Source organism: Schistocerca cancellata, chromosome 9, assembly GCF_023864275.1.
Source record: "Schistocerca cancellata isolate TAMUIC-IGC-003103 chromosome 9, iqSchCanc2.1, whole genome shotgun sequence".
Classification (NCBI taxonomy): domain Eukaryota; kingdom Metazoa; phylum Arthropoda; class Insecta; order Orthoptera; family Acrididae; genus Schistocerca; species Schistocerca cancellata.
The window spans coordinates 475088446-475110685 of NC_064634.1; positions in this window are offsets into that span (position 1 = coordinate 475088446).

A 22240-nucleotide genomic window follows, 5' to 3' on the forward strand; every position below is an offset into this window, starting at 1 on the left:
TTAAGTATTCCGTGATTTCCCTAAATCGCTTCAGGCAAATGCCGGGATGGTTCCTTTGAAATGGCACGGCCGACTTCCTTCCCATAATTCCCTAATCCGATGGGGCCGATGACCTCGCTGTTGGGTCCCCTCCCTGAATCAACCAACCATAGCCATCTTCCGCACCAAAATTTCAGTTTTAACGGTAAAATCAATCTGTAATTTCTCGCTGATATTGGTTAACTGAACCTATCCTCAGATTGGCTACTCGGGATTTCGCGTTACCAACTGATGAGCAGTGTCAGTTGGCACTCGGTTGCAGAGTATATTACACAGGGAGATTCCAAACGAAAAATGAATGATAGGAAGAAAAATATGAACAAATAAAAAAGTCAATACGATGATGAAAAAGACGTCGCAATGTATTAGAAAAAATAAAAAATTACGCGGAAGCCAATTAACTGAATAAAACAGAATCTTTTGATTACATACAGAAAAATTAGAAGATTTCGTTGCATTTGACGAGATTCGAACCCGTGACCTTCGACATGCCAAGTTTACACGCTACGCTATGCTATTACAGTGCATAAAAGCTGTTGTATTTATGTCTCTAATGTCCCAATTGCAACGATTAATTCAGAGTTCAAAAATTCCGCTTCACGCAATTTCGTGTGAAGCTTATCTAATATAAGCCGATCTCTGTGATTATAATAACTATATACATGACGCTAATCGTGTCTTGTGCGGAAGGATTCAGTTATGTTTGGTTAGTGCTGTGTACGAAACGTGTGTATTTAGTTAGCGTCAACTGTCAAGTAATTTTAATCGGACTATAACTGACTTCACCCCCCAGGACATGTTCTCTTATCGACTTCTGTGGAGGCGGGCGATTTTGTGGTCTGTTCGGTGACGTGGCAACGCGGTGGACGGACAATCCGCGGAGGTGGCTGGGCGGAAGAACGCCGACAGCTCCTGCTCCCCCAGCCAGCAGCCGGCGAGCACAATGGGCGGCCAGGCGCAAAGCGCGCTGCCTGCGCCTATCACTCACCACACTTCGCAGCGTAAGGAAAGTCGCGCCAGGAAGGAACTGTAGGGTAGCTGTCTGATTGAGTAATTAAGTGCTACTGAAACTAAGGGGTATGAGAATTACTACTATCATAGGTCCGAGAGACTTAGAAACTTGTGGAAACTATTAGATCCAGAGCTAAGCTTTAACCTGTCATCGACCGTCGCAGCACAGGCACTGGAAATAATTCTCGTCTGGAACAACACGTTCGATCTGAATATGAGAATTACGCGCTCGAACTAAACACGTGAAGCAATCATTCCATCGAACTTCGGTAGTGCCACAATTACAGCTTTGTTTGTGTACGTGGCTGAGATGGTATCACATTACAAAACCAGAGGTTCCCGGTTCGACCGCCGGTGGTCCTACGGCTTTTTCCTGCCACTTATCACTTCTCTCACCTCTAGCAACGATTTGAATTACGGAATTACAAGTTGCAACACTGTGACTTGGAGCCCACGTTAAACTAAATACATAGGTCGAACGAAGGATGAGACTCTTTTTCAGGTTTGAAACCGACAGTACTTGACTAGGCACCGCCCTAAAAGGGGTAGTACGGCCTTGCTTTCCTCTGGTCTTTGAGAAATGACTCATCCAGGCAACTTAAAGGTGCCCACAGTTTAAGGTGGACTTCAGACATCAGGAGGTACTATAGGTGCGTGATCACTTGGCAGTTTTACACTTATGGAATCATTCTCCGTGGTGAAGGAAGTGATAAGGGAAAGAAAAATTTGCACTCTGACACACCCGCTGAGCCACACAAAGGAACGACATATCACATCGTATGAGGCCGTGCGTACTGCGGTGGCAAGCTGTGGGACTGAAGATAATTTCACTTTTTGAAACAGCTTGTTTACGTCTGTACCTGACGCCGGACGCTGGGTCGGTTTGTTCTTGGTGCGAGGACTTCAACGAGGTCCTCATAAACTGGTAAGGACATTTCAGGACACGTGAGGCACAAATTGAGGAAGGGACTTGACTTCAGAAGCCGACAATAATGAGGGGACAGCTGTGTGCCAGTCTCGTGCCCGGTTAGACTGGGGTTCCAAGATGCAGCACACCATCATCTTCACACCTTCCTGTAGGTCCAACCGATCGCTTACTGAGTCAAGTAAAAAGGAGGGCAGTTTCACACAACGCTGGCCAAGTTCGATAATTCTCGATTGCAGCATTGATGTTACATTATTCCAAAGTTACACTAAAATATCAGCAATATATGTTTACTCTGATGGTCAATATTATGTTTCAGTCTCAACGGGGACGGTACTTCTTACATTATATTGGGAAGACGCCGAACCAAAATTGAGGCAATGGCATAAAAAAGCGGTTAACAGTTTTAGGACATTAAAAAACATCAGAGGCACACAGTACCAAGTCCTAGAACATCTGATCTCAGAGACGCGTCCCAATCACGGGCACAATATACGTTTTCACTCGATCTACAACAAGGAAAAGAAAGAAGCGACCATTTCACGAGTGTACTGTGAATATCAAGCATCCGGTAAAACATAAAATCTCCAACATCGCTGCAGCCGGAAAAAAGATCCTGCAATAACGGTACCAAGGAGGACTGAGGAGAATCGTTCAACGTGACAGAAATGCAGCCCTTCTGCAAATTACTATAAATTTCAATGCTGGGCCATCAACAAATGTCAGCGTGCGAAGCATTCAACGAGACATCATCGATATGGGGTTTCGGGGCCGAAGACTCACCAGTGTACCCTTGATGACTGCACGACAGAAAGCTTTACGCCTTGTTCGAGCTCGTCAACACCGACATTGGACTGTTGATGACTGGAAACATATTGATTGGTGGGACGAGTCTCGTTTCAAATAGTATCGAGCGGATGGACGTGTACGGGTATGGAGACAACCACGAAAATCCATGGACGCTGCATGTCATCAGGGGACTGTTCAAGATGGCGGAGGCTCTAAATGGTGTGGGGCGTGTGCAGTTGCAGTGATATGAGACCACTGATACGTCGAAATACGACTATGATAGGTGACACGCACGTAGGCATCCTTGTCTGATCACCTGCATCCATTCATGTCCATTGTGCATTCCGAATTCCAGCAGGACAATGCGACACCCCACACGTCCAGAATTGGTACAGAATGGCTCCAGGAACACTCTTTTGAGTTTCTGCTGGCCACCAAACTCCCCATTATTATTTAGCATATCTGGGATGCCTTGCAGCATGCAGTTCAGAAGAGATCTTCACCCCCTCGTACTCTTACGGATTTACGGACAACCCTGGAGGATTCAAGATGTCAATTCCATCCAGCACTACTGCAGACGTTAGTCGACTCCATTCCACGCTATGGTGCGACACTTCTGCGTGCTTGCAGGGGCCCTGCACGATAGGTGTACCACTTTCTTTGGCTCTTCAGTATAGTAAGTTTAAAGTATATTGTATTTCTTCAGTTCGTAAACAGCTGTCGCTTTAATATTCACACAATACAGTCAAACGCGACAGTTGTGCGGCGTAATAAATGAAAATAGGACGAACCTTATGTAGTTTTCTGGGGTAAACAGAGTTTATTTCGTTGAGACCGACGCAACAAGAGTTGCCACTCTGGCAAATTCTCAACGGAAAAGTTGTGTCGGAGAGGGTAACGCAGTTTGCTACGAACTGTGTTCCTATCCGAGACACACGGAAGGCACTGCGGCGGGAAGAAGTAAAGGCACCGCCGACGCTGAGAGACGAAGACGCGGACGCGGACATGGGCCCCCCCCCCCCCCCCCCCCGCGCGCTGGGTCGGTTTGCGGCATTCGTCGTTTATCGCCGACTGGCCGACCGCCCTGCTGCGCCTTATCGCGGACATTATCTGTAGTCTACGTACGCTGCGTCATTTCAGGACTACTGCCTCCTTATCTTTCACGCAACACACATTATATCGTCAAGATCTTGCCGCTTCTGGAACCTACTACACGCGCCACCTCGTCACCGACTCTCTCGACTTTGCATGTGCCATCACAACGCCGTTCTGCAGGCTTTCCAGTAACTCCTTCGCAATTACATTAAGTTCAGAGCCAATATCACGTTAGTTGGAAGGCTTCTATCAGCAATTTTGCAACGGAATTAACTTGTGTCAGAACATTATCTAGCACATAATAGAGGTGCTGCAATTTTGAAATTAATTCATGTGTAGCTTAACGGCCACTCAACAGATGTACCCTGCACGACAAATGAATTGCTTCGAAAGAACTACTCTGCGAAATGTGGGGAGGTTGTGACAATATGCCGCGTAAGGGAGGAGCGAAGAAAGTGAACTGGCTGTTGCCGCAGTGAAGATAACGTGAGACCCACAGCACAGAAACCCTCCTCCCCTTCCTTTTCCTCTACTCGGTAGACTATGGTATTGCTATTTGAGATTTTCCGTGCGACAGTGGGAGACACTAACTGGTAACCAATCGTGTCTGGCACACCGCCTTCGGACCACACACACACATTATTAAGGCACTTGTGAAGTTCGTCTATCAGTATGTAACAGTGCGTCAGAAAGCTTCCCGCGCCCGGGTTCCCGTTCGATTCCCGGCGGGGTCAGGGATTGTCTCTGCCTCGTGATGACTGGGTGTTGTGTGATGTCCTTAGGTTAGTTAGGTTTAAGTAGTTCTAAGTTCTAGGGGACTGATGACCATAGATGTTAAGTCCCATAGTGCTCAGAGCCATTTTTTTTTTTTCAGAAAGCACGCCGTTTGCTGACGAGATTTCCGTCCGTGGTTTAGGTGAAGTCTCCCCTTCTACTTTCGGTTATGGCATTAAAGATAACATGAAAAGCGTGAGATGCCCTCAAATTTTTTGAATGAGCTCTCAATTAGTATCGAAATTATTACAGAACACTGTTCAATTCCACAGGACGACGCACAAGCCTACAATTCATAGTTAGCAGAAATTTACGGTGACAATATAGTAACCATTCTAAAGCTCTCGGTATATGTTAGTAACACTGCTCAGTATTTATTTAAATAAATGTACTACTAAATTGTTTCATTTAATAATTGCTTGGCGCTAATAACCGCGGTTTCGTTCGCTCAAGTACGAGGGGTCACAGATTACATTACCAACTCGAAAAAATAAAGTTACGTAATTTTTTGTTTGTTTGTAGATACATGTCTGGCGGCCTGGTAGACGCCACAGTGCCGTAGCAAAGAGCTAGACAGCCAAAACAAAACGGCACAGCCTGTTGATTACGTGGATGATCGTGCGTCAATTCCTTTTCCGCATTTGAAGGGGGATAACGCTCAGTGAAGCGCCGTACGGCACAGTGGTCAGGTGGACAGCGTGTCGACATAGTCTGAATGGCAGGCTATCTCATGGACTTGCATGGAGAAGTTAACGCCTTTGACACGGAAAACCGGCCTGTTGCAGTCGAGGGAAAATTGGAAATAGTCACGGGTCAGTTTCCAACGTCTTGCAGGTAATTTTGAACACGACAAAGGTCGCCGCCCGCTGCGTCGCCGGCTGCTCAGAGCCATTGAAGAAGCCAGCCAACCCGAGGCAGCAGAGGAAACGGGTCGTTGCAGCTGTGTCAGACAGATCGAGGTGGCTTGTTTGGGCAGCTGCTGGGTGTATCACTATGGACCCAGAGGCGAAGGAGCATAGCGAGCGGCGGAAACACGAGGATTCATAGACGAAAAAAGACGAAGACCCAGCATCATCGGGCAAGGCGACGCTGACTGTTTGCGAGGTGCAAGCAGACTGTGCTTAGCTCGCGCCAAGCTGAGACAACAACTGCCCAGATCATTCTGCACGCGTTCTGCTGCCATGGGCTGGCAAAATTTGCCTCGCCTCCTTACCTTTTCGACATGGATCTCAGTGACTACTTTCTCTTCCCTTGGATGAAAAAACTAATTCCGGGAAGACTTTTCCAGAATGACGGCGAGGTCATTTTCGAGACTGGTTGTTTCCTGAACGGCCAAAATTCAGACTTCCACTACCGACGCCTCCACCGAGTCATTCATCACTGGGGCAAAAAAATGATCGCATTGAGGAGTGAATATTCAGGGCGACTAACGCGTTTACGCCTGGTAGCAGCTTGACTTTTTTTCCGAGATTTTTTTTCTAGTGACAATAATAGAACAGAGATAGAAGGAGATGCCCGTCTATGAATAGGGAACAAAACGCTTCGTAGTTTTATCAAAATGTTAAAGAAAAGATCACTCAGTACAAACTTCGAAATCTGCTTGTATCGATCGAGTATTATACCGGTAACATTATACGGGCGTAAAACATTAATATTTGGAAAGAAAGAGGAAGAAAACTCTTAAAAATAAGAAAGAAAATTACTACGAAATGTTTTTGAGCAGGTATATGATGAAAAGAACACGGATTAGAGGATAAGAAAAAGAATGAAGAACCAAGAGAACTGTACAAACACCGTAACATCGTCACAGTGCTAAAGAGGAGGAGGTGGAACTAGGCAGGTCATATAGAAAGAATGAAGGAAAACTGAGTACCTAAAATAGCATTTGGCAGGACTACAGATGAAACGACAGGACGAGGAAAACCCAGCATTAGGTAGCGAGGTAATATCCGACAGGACAGAGCTAGAATGAACATTAACACCCAGCGCACTCGACAGAATGAAATGGAAGAGGCTCTTACAGCACGCGTGCGCTCGATAAGACGCTTGCCACAAGTGAAGTACAAAAAATAACATGATGATGATTATTGGGTGGGTGCACAAGTTCGTGGCTTTTTTCATACGTTTAATAAACATGACAAATACATATAACAGAGACTTGAGTTGTCACTAATTTATTTTCTTTCGCTAGTTACAACTGTCTGCCACGACTGTACGAATCATGTGATTTTGAGGCGTCGAACTACGTTCGGAGCGCGTTTTGATCCGGATAGGTTCTTAGATAGTGGAAAAGGTGAAAATCTGAGGGCGCAAGACCAGGTGAATAAGGAGCGTGCAGAATGACTTCATGCACAGCGCTTTTTGTCAGTCTAGCAGACTGTGGGCGGCCGTTATCGTGCAGGAGCACCATCACTTTACGCAATCTCCGTGGTCGTTGTTCTTGGACTGCGTCTGCAAGACGTGTCAGTTTTTGACAGTAAATGTCAGCAGTGGCGGTTACATCTCTGGGAAGCAGTTCGTAGTACAACACACGGCCGCTGTTCCACCAGATGTTATAACGTTATCTTTTGTGGGTGCGCGCAGGTCTTTATACGGGGAGTTGCTGTTTTGTTTGCGCTCAACCATCCCATTCTTTTCTTTATATTAGCACGATCACACCATTTCTCACCATCAGTAACGATACTTGATAGGAACGGTCAGTGTTGTTCACGAGGCAACTGATGACGTACTAGTAGAGATGCACATAAGGCCACCCGCAGCTTTTTGTGATGTCGGCTTAGAGCACGCGGTACCCATACACCTTATTTTTGAACCTTTCCCACTGCATGCAAATGTCGCACGCCGGTGGAATGATCACAGTTGATCGCATCTGCCAGTTATCACAGAGGTGGAACACTGTGTATTAGAGCGTTTAAACGATCTTCGTCAAAGCCCGAAGATCTTCCTGAACGTGGAGAGCCACTAACGTCAAAACGATCCCCCTCAAAACGAAAAAACAATTTTCCTGTCGAGCTCTGACCAGTGGCGTTATTCCCACACACGGCTGCCTCAGCTGCTGTCACCGTTCTACTTCACTCTAACAGCGGAATATGTCGGAAATGTTCGGATTTGTCCACTCGGCACTCCATTTTCTATCGTCCACAGCTCCACCCAGTATCTCCTAATGACAAAATGACAATATGTGAATAGCAACAGTGAACTACAAATAAGAAATTACAATCGACAAATAAACCCAAAGCACCGGAATACCGAGATGCTAAACAAAAACGTTACGAAATTTTGCGCCAACGTAATGCATTATAAGATTAACCCGCGTTACATTTATGTGCGTTAGGGTGAGGTGCAAGTTCCCGTCGTAGCGACCGTCCACCTTCCGCGGGTCGTCCTTAAGCCGTCGGCACACGGACCGTGCATCCGAATGTTGAGCGTTGAGCGTGCCGAGTTTCTGACGTCAGAGCGTGGAATAGCACGTTCGGGAGTCTTTCCGAACGTGCAGAGCAATATCTGGCATGTCATATTCTGAGCGTGCGTCTGAGCGTTGACCAATGAGATAGCACAACGACACCAAATTCACACGCATGCCGTCTCCCTTCAGTGCAGAGTTGTGAGGTGCCATATTGGCATTCATTTCAAGCCTATATGTATATATGCCGTTTCTGAGCACCAGCAAATTGAGAATCACTGGAAACCCGTTGTTAACTGTGTGATTCGTTCCAATAAAATAATGAGAAATATGTTCGTGGCAAAAGAGTTATTGTAACTTTCGTATTATGAGAGTAGGCTATTTGAAGGCAGCGACACACGGAAGATCCACTAAAACGCATTGTTCTCGGTACAATTTGTTACAATTAAATTTCAATTAGTAACATACCTACGATAAGGGTTTCTGAAATGGGTAACATACTTTGATTACTGACATTCTGTGTGTTGTTCGTTTAGCGCAATGAGTAGCATCACTGTCTTGTATTGATTTGGTAGTTGTGGTGGAGGTTCGCGTGTTGACGTTACTAAATTTTATTTCGTAACATTCGCGTTTTTATTTGGTTCTGATACTTTATTGTTAGTTTAATATAAGTATATACTATAATATTTGACGTTATGTAAATATAAGTTCACCTTTTTTTGAGGGGTGACTTTGTTCGATTGGCTTAATCTACAGGACAGCTTGCGCTACTTGTATAAAGATATTTTGCTCCTTTTTTTTTTACGCTTCGTAATTCACATGTTGCAAAGACTCTGCTACTGAGTAGGAACAGTGATGAGTAGGAACAGTGATTAAGTAAGACTGACCTTGGAGTTTTACTAAAATGTGGGAATGATGAAATAATGTTTATCTTATGCGGAGAAGTATTCCAAATTTGTACCGCACTGTAATGGAACTTTTATATGTCTGTCTTTATTGATTGGACATGGTACTTTCCTTTTCGTGGACAATGGAGGAAATGTGCGTTTTAATAGATCTTACGTGGGAATTTTACGCGCGCCCGTTGAGTAAACAGTGTGATTTACGAACTAGAAACATTCCTCAACTGCCGCTGGAGTGCGTTGCGATCGCGTATACCACGCTGGGGCCCACGTACCGTATGCTCGAGTCGCATCGTTCTTGAGCGTTCAGCAGCACGTTGAACTCGGCACGCTCGACGTTAACGTTCGACAGCACGGTCCGTGTGCCGACGGCTTAAGGCTCGAGGGGAGACGGTGGCTGCAGAGGGTGCGGGTGAGCCGACTCCGGCTTTCACCGTTCGCACAGGTGAGGCCCGAGGCACGGTGACCTCGCGTCGGTACCCCGCGACCTTCGGCGCGGCTCGGACGCCCCCACTCGCCGCCGGAATCCGGTTTCTGCAAGGCTCGGGCCCGGGTCCGCGCCTGCGCCTATAAGCCAGCTCCTTCCGGTAAGAGCCGAGCCGTCGCCTCCACGTGCGTCCACCACCCACAACTTCAGTCGCACCGAGTCCACTCTCGCATCCCCGTAAGCATCGGCACTAGCTACATCAAATAACAGGCCACCTCCACACTTCTCCTTAGATCACCATCTGCGGCTATATACGAGGCGTTCCAAAAAGTAAAGTGACTATATTTTTATGAAAAATACACTACTGGCCATTAAAATTGCTACACCAAGAAGAAATGCAGATGATAAACGGGTATTCATTGGACAAATATATTATACTACAACTGACATATGATTACATTTTCACGCAATTTGGGTGCATAGGTCCTGAGAATTCAGTACCCAGAACAACCACCTCTGGCCGTAATAACGGCTTTCATACGCCTGGGCACTGAGTCAAACAGAGCTTGGATGGCGTGTACAGGTACAGCTGCCCATGCAGCTTCAACACGATGCCACAGTTCATCAAGAATAGTGACTGGCGTATTGTGACGAGCCAGTTGCTCGGCCACCATTGACCAGACGTTTTCAATTGGTGAGAGATCCGGAGAATGTGCCGGCCAGGACAGCAGTCGAACATTTTCTGTATCCAGAAAGGCCCGTACAGGACCTGCAATATGCGGTCGTGCATTATTCTGCAAAAATGTAAGGTTTCGCAGGGATCGAAAGAAGGGTAGAGCCACGGGTCGTAAGACATCTGAAATGTAACGTCCACTTTTCAAAGTGCCGTCAATGCGAACAAGAGGTGACAGAGACGTGTAACCAATGGCACCCCATACCATCACGTCGGGGCATACGCCAGTATGGCGATGACGAATACACGCTTCCAATGTGCCTTCACCGCGATGTCGCCAAATACGGATGCGACCATCATTATGCTGTAAACAGAACCTGGATTCATCGGAAAGAAATGACGTTTTGCCATTCGTGCACCTAGGTTCGTCGTTGAGTACACCATCGCAGCGCTCCTGTCTGTGATGCAGCGTCAAGGGTAACCGCAGCCATGGTTTCCGAGATGATAGTCCATGCTTCTGCAAACGTCGTCGAACTGTTCGTGCAGATGGTTATTGTCTCGCAAACGTTCCCATCTGTTGACTCAGGGATCGAGACGTGGCTGCACGATCCGTTACAGCCATGCGGATAAGATGTCTGTCATCTCGACTGCTAGTGATACGAGGCCGTTGGGATCCAGCACGGCGTTCCGTGTTACCCTCCTGAACCCACCGATTCCATATTCTGCTAACAGTCATTGGATCTCGACCAACGCGAGCAGCAATGTTGCGATACGATAAACCGCAATCGCGATAGGCTACAATCCGACCTTTATCAAAGTCGGAAACGTGATGGTACGCATTTCTCGTCCTTACACGAGGCATCACAACAACGTTTCACCAGGCAACGCCGGTCAACTGCTGTTTGTGTATGAGAAATCGGTTGGAAACTTTCCTCGTGTCAGCACGCTGTAGGTGTCGCCACCGGCGCCAACCTTCTGTGAATGCTCTGAAAAGCTAATCATTTGCATATCACAGTATCTTCTTTCTGTCGGTTAAATTTCGCGTCTGTAGCGCGTCATCTTCGTGGTGTAGCAATTTTAATGGCCAGTAGTGTATTTATTTAGTCATCAGTATTGATGTTGTCCCCTTCAAAGTAATCTCCTTCAGATACAATACAGTTGTGCTAACGCTTCTTCTAGTCCTCAACGCACTTTTTGGTACAGCCTTGAGTAATTCCTGCGATGCAGTTTTTATTTCCATCGCTGAAAATCTTCGTCCTTTCATAGGTCTCTTCACTTTTGGGAACAGGAAAAAGTCGCACGGGGCCAAATCCGGTGAATATGGTGGCTGAGGGATGACTGTCGTGTTGGTTTTGGCCAAAAAATCTCTCACAAGCAACGATGAATGAGCAGGTGCATTGTCGTGATGCAAAAGCCACGAATTGTTTTTCCACAATTCTGAACGCTTTTTGCGTATTGCTTTATCGCAAACATACGACCTTGAGGCAAAAAATTAATGATGGACTACGCCAGGGTAATAGGAAAAAAACAGTGAGCAAAACTTTGACATTTGATGGAACTTGTGGTTTTTTCGGTCTTGGCTGTCCGGGATGCTTCCATTGGGACGACTGGGCTTTGGTTTTCGACGTCGTAAACCCATGTTTCGTCACCAGTTATGGCTTTTTGAGCAAATCAGGATCATCACTGACGTCATTCAAGAGCTCCCGAGCGATGCTCATGCGACGGTTCTTCTGATCAAAATTGAGAAGTTTTGGAACAAACTTCGCTGACGCACTTCTCACGCCCAAAACATCCGAAAAAATTGCATGACACGAGCCGACCGATATGCCAACATTCTCAACAACTTTTCTTACGGTAACTAGACGATTTTCGAAAACAATTTTCTTCACAACTTCGACGTTATCGTCTATTGTGGAAGTACTGGGGCGTCCATAGCGAGGTTCGTCATTGGCATCTTCTCGGCCGTCTTGGAAGAGCTTGTACCATTTATAAACTTTATTTTTTTACTTAGAGCATTCACACCGTATGCCACTGTCAACATTTCAATTCTTTTAGAGCACCTGATTCCATTTTTCACGCAAAATTTGATGCAAATTCTTTGCTCAATTTTTTATAATAATCGAAAATCGCCGACCACACTAAAGCATGTCTAACCTTTCTATCCGACAAAAAGAAACGAGGTATGTTGTACACTTGAATCTATGAGCATATGTTCGGGACATGTGTACCAAGATGATGATAAAAAAATACCGATAATCGAATGTACGTTACCCGTGCAATTTGAAAAGTCATCTTACTTTTTGAACAGTACTCGTACACCCACATTCCTCCTACATGTTTTCTAATGTCATCTACGTTCCTTCCATTAGGTCGTCGTCCGTATTTTCTCGTCTCTTTGAATGCAGCAAACCACTGTCGGTTCCTGTACCATCCATTCACCTGGCTACTTGTCCCGCCTACATTCGTTTAATTTTTTATTAAGGTCACAGTTACGCCAGCCACTGCAACGCGCTCCCTTATCCACCACTTTGTTTTCCTGTCTCTCCTACCGCTACTCGACAGTGCAACCGTAGACTTCGCTGCGGAGGGAACTAACCTGGTCACACGAACAGGTACAGCCAGCCACGTTCAGCTCAGAGAAGCGCGCGTCAGAGACCTGCAGCCGAGCCGCCTGCGTCACATACCACCAGAATATCGGGAGTGCGAGACCCCGCTTTCCGACACGGAAACAGGGCAGCAGTACTTCTAGCGGCCTGCCAGTGAATTTTGAATACGAGAAAAACGGGATGGAAATAAGTTGTTTTTTCGAATTCGAAAAATGCAGTTATTGCAATTTCTGCCATGGGGACATTATCGAGTGAAAATAATTGCGCTCTAGCAAGAGTCAAAACCAAAAAAATCATCTGACATGACGCAACAGCTGGTTTCACCTCATTGTATACTACTATTTGTTTGTACACTGACATGACAAAAGTCATGGGATACGTCCTAACATCGTCTCGACGTGGCATGGACTCGACAAGTCGTCCTGCAGAAATAGTAACCCATGCTGCCTCTACAGCTGTCAATAATTCCGAAAGTGTTACTGATGCAGGATTTTGTGCACGAACTGACCTCTGGATTATGTCGCATAAATGTTCGTTGGGATTCATGGCGGGCGATCTGGGTGGCCAAATCATTCGCTCGAGTTGTCCAGAATGTTCATCAAACCAATCGCGGCAGCTCTCAGTTACTGAGACCAGTTAAAGACACAGTAGGTCTCAGAACACCTGGAGTCTACGAAATACCTTGTGAGTAGGGTCAGAAGTACATCGGACAAACTGTGGGCACTGTGGAACAACGCAGGAAAGAACATGAGAGGTATTGTCGCCTACGCTATCCAGAGAAATCTGCGTTAGAAAACGCTCACCACATAAAATTTGGCGATACCTCTGTCGTGGCTCGCACTAACGGCGTCTGGGACAGTTTAATAAAGGAAGCTATTGAAATAAAAATTACCGCAAACACCCTGAATAGAGACGGTGGCTTGCAGCTCAGCGCTGCGTGGGATCCAGCGATCGCGCGGTAGAAGAGGGCACATCGAACGCCGACTCAAAACATGCCCATATATGGCAATGTCACGGGCACCAGTGACGTCACAGCCGGCAGCTAGCGTATATAAGGGCGCGCCAACAGCCCACTGGCAGTCATGTCACTTGACAATGACCAAGGAGTGCTTGGCCGAAAGCTCGTGTAGTTTTAAGCAATTGACGCGGTTGGAAACCCTAGAACATTTCATTCAAAACTATTACAGATAAAAATTTTATTCGAGGTATTATTCATTTACTCGAACACAAACATTCGTTATTCATGAATAAAAGTTTACGAAAATAGGTAAATCTGAAATCCAATGACATTTACTATCCCAATTTTTTGCCATTTATTAAACAAATGTACTTTTTGCTGATTTTAGTTTTCAAAACAACTTTTTTTTTCCCCAAAGATCTCAACACGCGGTTTATTTGAATTGCAAGGATTTGCCTTTGTGACACAATAAAGAAAATACATTCCACATGCTTAAAAGAGGGTATCGGTGCGCTATATCTCCTGAAAGCCTATTTACTTTGGGAAAACAATAAAGGACTTTTAAATCACAAATTCGGCAAAAATTGAGAAGTCCTCAATCCCGCTGTAGTTTTTGCAAATAATTCGTCGTGATTCCACGTTAGCTCTACCGCCCCAATTATGTTAAAAATAAAGTTTCCTTTTAACAATATAAAATTATTTGAAACTCGTGACCTGATTTTTCGACGTTTATCTATCTACTTTATGTCTGGAGTTTGTTATAACCCTCCCTTGGTCGTGGACAGCAACGCAAGTGAAAACTCTGTGCAAAATTAGTTCGAAACAAGGCAAAATGAGCATTACAATTAGGAGTCCATCAAAATGTATAAATTATTGCCAGGGTTTTGGGATATTAGGGCAGATGAGTACAAAAACAGAAATGTTGAGAATGATTAATCGTGCACGTTCGTTGGTCAGCAAATAAAGGCAACGGGCACTAGGGAAGAGGTTTTTAATAGTTATAGTTCGTGCAAAGTTATGAATAAAAGCATATACAGATATTTACATGTAATTCTGTAGTTAGTACATATATTACTGCATGTAACTCTTCCTCAATTTTACTTCAATTACGTTAAGTTAAAGTTCACTTGTAAATTTTAGTTTTTCGGAAGAACTGCGAGAAGCAAGGTATCGTAGCTTAATAGATAAGCGTTATTTGATGGAGCTGCACCTCTCATTGTATTTTGTTTTTGATGATTGGGATATGGGCGTCCGTAGAAATGGAAGGGGGGGCGGGAGGGGGTGAAGTGCCAATACATGGGAAGAATGAAATGTTAGACCATCAGTATAACACATTATGACTTTTTTTTCCATTACAAGGTGAATTCTCTCGACAAGCCTTCGTGAGCGAGCTTTGGCGCACCTTGAACCAATTTTTGTGATTGCAGCAAAGCTGAGCAGTCATCACAGCAACAGCGTCTTCATCGTCCAGTATTCCGAACCACAGTGTTATTGCACAATATCATTGAGCAGTCAAGGGAGAACTTCAATAATTTTGGACAATATTACTGACCGTCTAGGTGCCGCTTAATGCTGTCTGGAAAGTATTTTTTATGTAACGCAGGGAAAGCTGTGCTCAACCCGAAGGCTGGTTTGAACCCTGTAATGCTTTTCTAGGCACGGTGCTGTGCCCTTGACTTTTTCCAACCTCTAAACAGACTTACACAGCCAGTTTAAGCCGGACCTACATTTAGGCATGTACTCCGAAAACACGGTGCAATTTGACCAACCTTCTTTGTCATTGTTAAAAGGTGAAAGAAGCGATAAATAAACAAGAAAATAGCAGGACCAATGGGGGTCGATAGTTTGGAACTTAACCCATTTGAGCCACCGAGGCACAATTCTGTACAAACTGTTTAACAAATTATTTATTAAATAGAAACTGCAATGAGCGGAAGGGAACGAAGACTAGTTACAGAATTCTATAGGTGAGGGGGGGAGTGGCCTACGTTATTCTTCATTTTAGTTACAAATAATTCATTTACGAATAAATTTGTTCGAATGGCCTACTTATTCGAATAGTGCCCGTCTCTGCTTACTACTACAGCTAGCGCTTCCTTCCTCTTTGCGGTCATGGCTGCTAACATTATGAACTGTAACATTGTGTATATAGTTCATTTGCTCGATTTACTCACGAGTGCCTACAGTGTAGCTGGATTGGATTGTTTTGTTAATTATAAACAAAGTAGACAATTATAAGTAGTTGTCACACTCACCAATATACATCTGTTTCATATGTTCTGTGGAAAGCATGACCCATTATCAGAGCAATTTTAACTGCAGACTGAATTCGAGTATTCAGCTTTCACTCCCGCAAATTTAGAGTTTCACAGTTAAAACAACGACCTTCAATAATATTCAATATTCGATTGTCACTTTACGCTTAGTTGTTCACAGTCATACTTACTCGGTGTGTAATACTTAAATCTCAGTTATACAGCATCCACTTTGTCCATAGAAAACAGAAAATCGATAGCTAAAAATAAATGATCATTCTAAAAACATTCCAACGTTTGCCGTTACCTCGTGACAAAGCTGTAGACAGTCCACGCTTCCTTATCAGTGTGGCATGGCCACGCGCCTGTTAGCCAATTTCAGTGAGTTAGCTCCAAGCGATGGGAACTGAAACTGTTTAGAAACAAGCGAGGATACCGCCGGCGGCGTGCGATGCGAGTGATGGGCAGCGGGCGCTACTCAACGCGGTTTCGCCACGCGGAAGCAGCGCTTGCACATTACTACCTCGCACTGCAAGCACGGTAAGTTAATTACGGAAAACGCGTCCGCGAGCAGACACGACGGCTTGCTGTTAGCAGTATTACATTTATTAACAATGAAAAGAGCAGAGGAGTTAAGAGTGATGTCGGAAAATGTGAAGGAACGTGCAAGCAAAAGAATAAAATGTGGAAGGAAAGAGACTCGTAGTGGCCTCGAAAAAACTTTTTCATATTTTTGAAAGTCACGATCGATTAATCCATATATATATATATAATAAAAATGTGTGTGTTTTTTGTACCGAACTTTGTACACACATCCCTCATGCCGTCCTCACACGGCATGACGTCGACGAGGACGCTACGCCTGACGTCACGAGAGCGCCGTCGGCATACGGGACGAAATGGTTCGCGTGATTCGCGCTCTCAGCTCCATCCAGTTGCCTTGTAGGCTTCATTTGGCTCGGAAACAACACATTTTCTTTACGAAAATGGACGCGCGTAACATAACTGCATTAACTCTTACCCACTGCTGTAGAAGAGTGGGGAAAATCGTGAAGAAGATTCTGGATTACTTGATGGCTCGAACAACGAATTGCTGGTAGAGGAACACTACATAAAGAACTAACGATCTGAGATAATACTAGTAAACGTTATTCAATAACTCAATTAAATTTTCATCCCACTTTCGGTTTTAAATCGAATACAGTTAAGGCATGGTTTCTAATGTCAGTTTGTGCACGCATAATATCCATATTCTCGATGTTGCATCAACTGCCATCACTCTGAAATAACCAACTTTATCACATATATTTCAAGATCGAGACTCGTTTCGTAATGTCATTCGAATGGAAGAGGAGATTTTTTTCGAAGCTGCTATCATTCAAACGTGTGTGAAATCTTATGGGACTTAACCGCTAAGGTCATCAGTCCCTAAGCTTACACACTACTTAACCTAAATTATCCTAAGAACAAACACACACACACCCATGCCCGAGGGAGGACTCGAACCTCCGCCGGGACCAGCCGCTGCTATCATTCGACAGTCATGGACTGTGCGGCTGGTCCCGGCGGAAGTTCGAGTCCTCCCTCGAGCATGGGTCTGTGTGTGTTTGTCCTTAGGATAACTTAGGTTAAGTAGTGTGTAAGCTTAGGGACTGATGACCTTAGCAGTTAAGTCCCATAAGATTTCACACACATTTGAACATTTTTGCTATCACTCGAACAGATATTTACCGGAAAGATGCAAATCTGAGCCAGTCCATAAACCCAGAGATAGGTATATACCGTATATTGTACAGAAACGTTGATACTACCAAAATCTTCTCGTCATGTTAAGATTTGGTCATTGGGGAAGCATACCAGTCGTTGGCATTTGCAACAAGAATTGCAGTAAACACATTTATAATAAATAACATCGACGTTTGAGATAATTTTTCTATTAAATGAAAACAAAAGGTGAAAAAAAACCTGGGTAGGACGCGGACGACAACTTCCCACCTTTCTGTTAGCAGATCACGACGGTATCGGCTACGCTACAGCTTCGATACTGTGTCTCGGTATCCCTGTAACGGTTGTGTCTGTAAGTGTTGTTATTTGATATTTTATATGCAAACTGTACCAACAAGACGCGCTTTTGATAGAACGTCATTGTGCCGTAGCATCGAAGCACACTAATTGTAACAGTAAAAACATCAGCTACAGGTAGCCTTTTGTGATGTACTGAGATACCACACAGTAAAAGTTTGCGACAGTAGGTACCAATAGCACCGTGGACATCCGTCTGCAGCGAGAACCAATGACGCTGTGCGCGAGAATCACGCCCCCTGCAGTGTCAGCGCCACCACGGAGAGAGCGCGCGCTTGAGTAACGGTGCACGAGCACAAATTGTCAGCTGACAGTCAGTCCGAGTCTTGCTAGGGAGTTCCTGCAGAACGTTCGTCGTGTCAAGTCGTCGCGTGAGGTAATGACAGTGACCGATACTGTTTAGTCTTCGATAGAGGAACAGTCAATAGAATGATCTTGAATGAAAATACCGCCGGCGTAGAGATTTAAGTGGGGACTGTTGGTCTGGGACTGTTCTCTAACAGTACATCAAGACAGAAGATTAGTTTTCTTCCGACTTTAATTCGGAGAACATTATTTAGTTTATTTTCATGAAACTGTAGTAAACACGGGACAGATGGATTAACCCGCATTCTACAATTGATGTAACCGGCGTTACTAAAGTTGAATAATATATTTTACTATTCCCTATTCTTTGTTGCTTTCAGAGTGGGGGGGGGGGGAGGGTTGGGGGACGACGACCCTAGAACTCACCCACCCGTTCTACCATGACATCTTTTGAAGCCTTTTTCAGCGGTAGCGAAGTGGACGCCTGCATTCCGTAACACCTTTACATACCAATATGTGGTTTACAGTCATTTTATTATAACAAATCTTAGCTAAAACAACACGTTTTCAAAGAGATCCTGAATTTGTGATGCTTTGAAAAGCTTACATTCATATCGCGTAATCCACGAGAAATGAAACCCACCAAATACCATGTTTAACGCCATACTGTATGGCAGCTCCAATGTTGTGCTTGTGACGTGAAAAGATGTAGGACCTCATTGTCTGTAGTTCAACCATGCCTAGACGGTCAATACCGCGGTTCGATCGCGTCCGCATTGTTACTTTGTGCCAGGAAGGGCTCTCAACAACGGAAGTGTCCATGCGTCTCTGAGTGAGCCAAAGCGATGTTGTTCGGACATGGAGGAGATACAGAGAGATAGGAACTGCCAATGATATGCCTAGCTCAGGTCGCCCAAGGGCTACTAATGTAGTGGATGACCGCTACCTACGGATTACGGCTCGGAGGAACCCTGACAACAATGCCATCATGTTGAATAATGCTTTTCGTGCAGACACAGGACGTAGTGTTTGAGTTACAACTCAAACTGTGCAAAATAGGCTGCATGATGCGCAACTTCACTCCCGACGTCCATGGCGAGGCCCATCTTTGCGACCACGACACCACTGCAGCTAGGTACAGATGGGCCCGACAACATGCCGAATGAACCGCTCACGATTGGCATAACACTCTCTTCACCAATGAGTGTCGCATATTCCTTCAACCAGACAATCGTCGGAGACGTGTTTGGAGGCAACCCGATCAGGCTGAACGCCTCCGACCATTGCCCAGCGAGTGCAGCAAGGTGGAAGTTCCCTGCTGTTTTGGGGTGGCATTGTGTGGGGGCCGACGTACGCCGCTTCAGGATAACGACATCGCCCGACTAGAGTGGCCACCATGTTCTCCAGACATGAATCCTATCGAACATGCCTGGGGTAGAAAGAAAAGAGCTGTTTCTGTACGACGTGACCGACCAACCACTCTGAGGGATCTACGCCGAATCGCCGTTGAGGTGTGGGACAATCTGGGTCAACACTGCCTTGATGAACTTGTTGATAGTATGCAACGACGAGTACAGGCATGCTTCAATGCAAGAGGACGTGTTACTGGGTAACAGACATACAGGTGTTTACAGCAATCTGGACCACCGCTGAAGGTCTCGCTGTATGGTGGTACAGCATGCAATGTGTGGTTTTCATGAGCAATAGAAGGGGCGGAAATGCTGTTTATGTTGATCTATATTCCAATTTCCTGTACAGGTTGCGGAACTCTCGGAACCGTGGTGATGCAAAAAAAATTTTTTTTTGGTGTGTGTGTGTAAATCATTGTACGGCCAACAGAGAGATAGTACGTCATGAACATTGAGATGTGTGAAAAAAATGCCGCATCATGCACGAAGTTTTAACACCCCTGTTCTTTACTACTAAGACACTCGTACAGTATAGTCAACTTGGGAAATCCCTGACACTTGGCTGTGCTTTTGCCAGCTTTCAACTGTGATGGCACAAACGGCTTTAGGTGACAATAGCCGTCTGTAGGACTATGAGCAGTCGCCACAGAGACGTTCGGAAAATCGCGTTGTAAACACGCGGAGCAGTTTTACATTAGTACGTTATGCATATTTCTTTGTACGACTGTTTCATAACTTCAAAGGTGTTTCCACGAATACAAGGAAATGAATTACACTACAAAAAACATCCACTTGTTTCCGCTTCTAATAATTTTTGGCAAACTGAATACCCCTGCGATGCCAGGTCTGTCAGCCAGTAATCAATATAGCTTTACAAAGTTGTGTGCAAATTACTGCAGGAGAGGCATAAAGCCCAGCGAAGTGGGTTTCGAGCATCTACATCAAAGAAGGCGAAGCGCACAAAATGAATATACTACTGACCATAAGGTTATACGTGTAAATGGGTTTGTGTGTCGTCCTTAGCGTAAGTTAGTTTAAGTAACATTAAATAGTGTGTAAGCTTAGGTACCGATGACCTCAGCAGTTTGGTCCCGTAAGACCTTACCACAAATTTCCAATTTTTAAACGTGTTACTGCGGAGGAATTTCTGCAACTTCGATAGAATGAAATACTAATTCTGCGAATACTTCTGTTTTTCTAACAGGGAACTGGACTTCAATCCCAGCAGGCATTATGTAAGTATTCTACTGGCGGATTTGTTTTCAAAAGATGCCATAATGAACGAGGCGTTTTGAATCCAAACAAGAGTAAAAAAAAGGTATGCTACATTAATTTTTTTAAAGAAAAATGAAGTTTCAGGATTATACTACCCAGTGATTTATTCACATGAAACGTGATTTCGTTCACATCACACTGCGAATAAATCATGCATGCGAGGAGTACTAACATGTAACTCCCAAAACATCTTCAACTGATTCCTGAACAACGGTTAATTTATTGATGGTTTTCACATTTAAATTCGATATCTCTGAGAAGTAAATCAAAATTGATAATACATAGTTTGTCAACTTCCTCTTTCAGATACAATGCGAATTTAGTTTGCGTGTTTATTATACCACACAAGCGCTATGAGCCATTTTCAATACCCTTGCTGACCATCCAGTTATTGTCAACTGCCTCAAAAACAGGATCTTTGGCTTTTCTGTTGGTTTGTGTCATTTTTTCTCTATGGTTAATTACATATTTTGGACTGATTATAAATAATTTTCAGTCGTACTTTAAGACTTGGTGTATAGGTTATTACATTAAATGTAGAATTATATCTGCACCAGAGACAAGAAGTTCGTCGTTGCACTGGTGTGATGTCTCAGTTTTCCCAGCTAAAGCACGTGTAAACGTAATCAAGCCCTGCTGAGTTATTTTCATGCCGATATCGGAATTCCGCATCCAATGAAAATTACATTTACAACTAACAGTATCTGAATGAGTACATCAATAACCGGCCAGCACTCCTGCTTTACACTTTGCAAGCAACTCTCACTAAATTCCGAATCGTAGCTGTATCAACTTCACTCCGTTCTAATTCTTAATGTAATGATACATTGATACGGAAAGTCATGCAGTAACCAAACTGACGCCTCTGCTAAATTTACGTATCTGTCAAAATCATTACCAGTTAATCCTTGTCATCTCTGTTGGGTCCGCTGCTACGGAGGTGATGGAAAGCTGTTGCCTATTCTCTAAAGGTAAAACGATAAGGTTCAGCTGGACAATAGGATCAAAAATTATCGTGTGTCTTTTTCTCTCCATTCCCTCACTTTGCGAAGTTCTCAACCTATGCTGATCCTGAGCTTAGACTAAGGGTGTAGGTTTAACAGCCACACAGTTTCTTGGTAAAACATCTGTCGCCAGTTTTGAATTTAAGAATTCAGCCGTGCAGTAAAACACGAACGCAGCACAACAGCGTTTTCATTTTCTCTTCGTTTAATGTGAACTTATATTTTGGTCCGAAGCAGCAGGTTAAATTCTGCAGGGCAATGTAAAGTGTGGATTTCATCTGATGTAAGACCGAGTAATTTTGAGTGC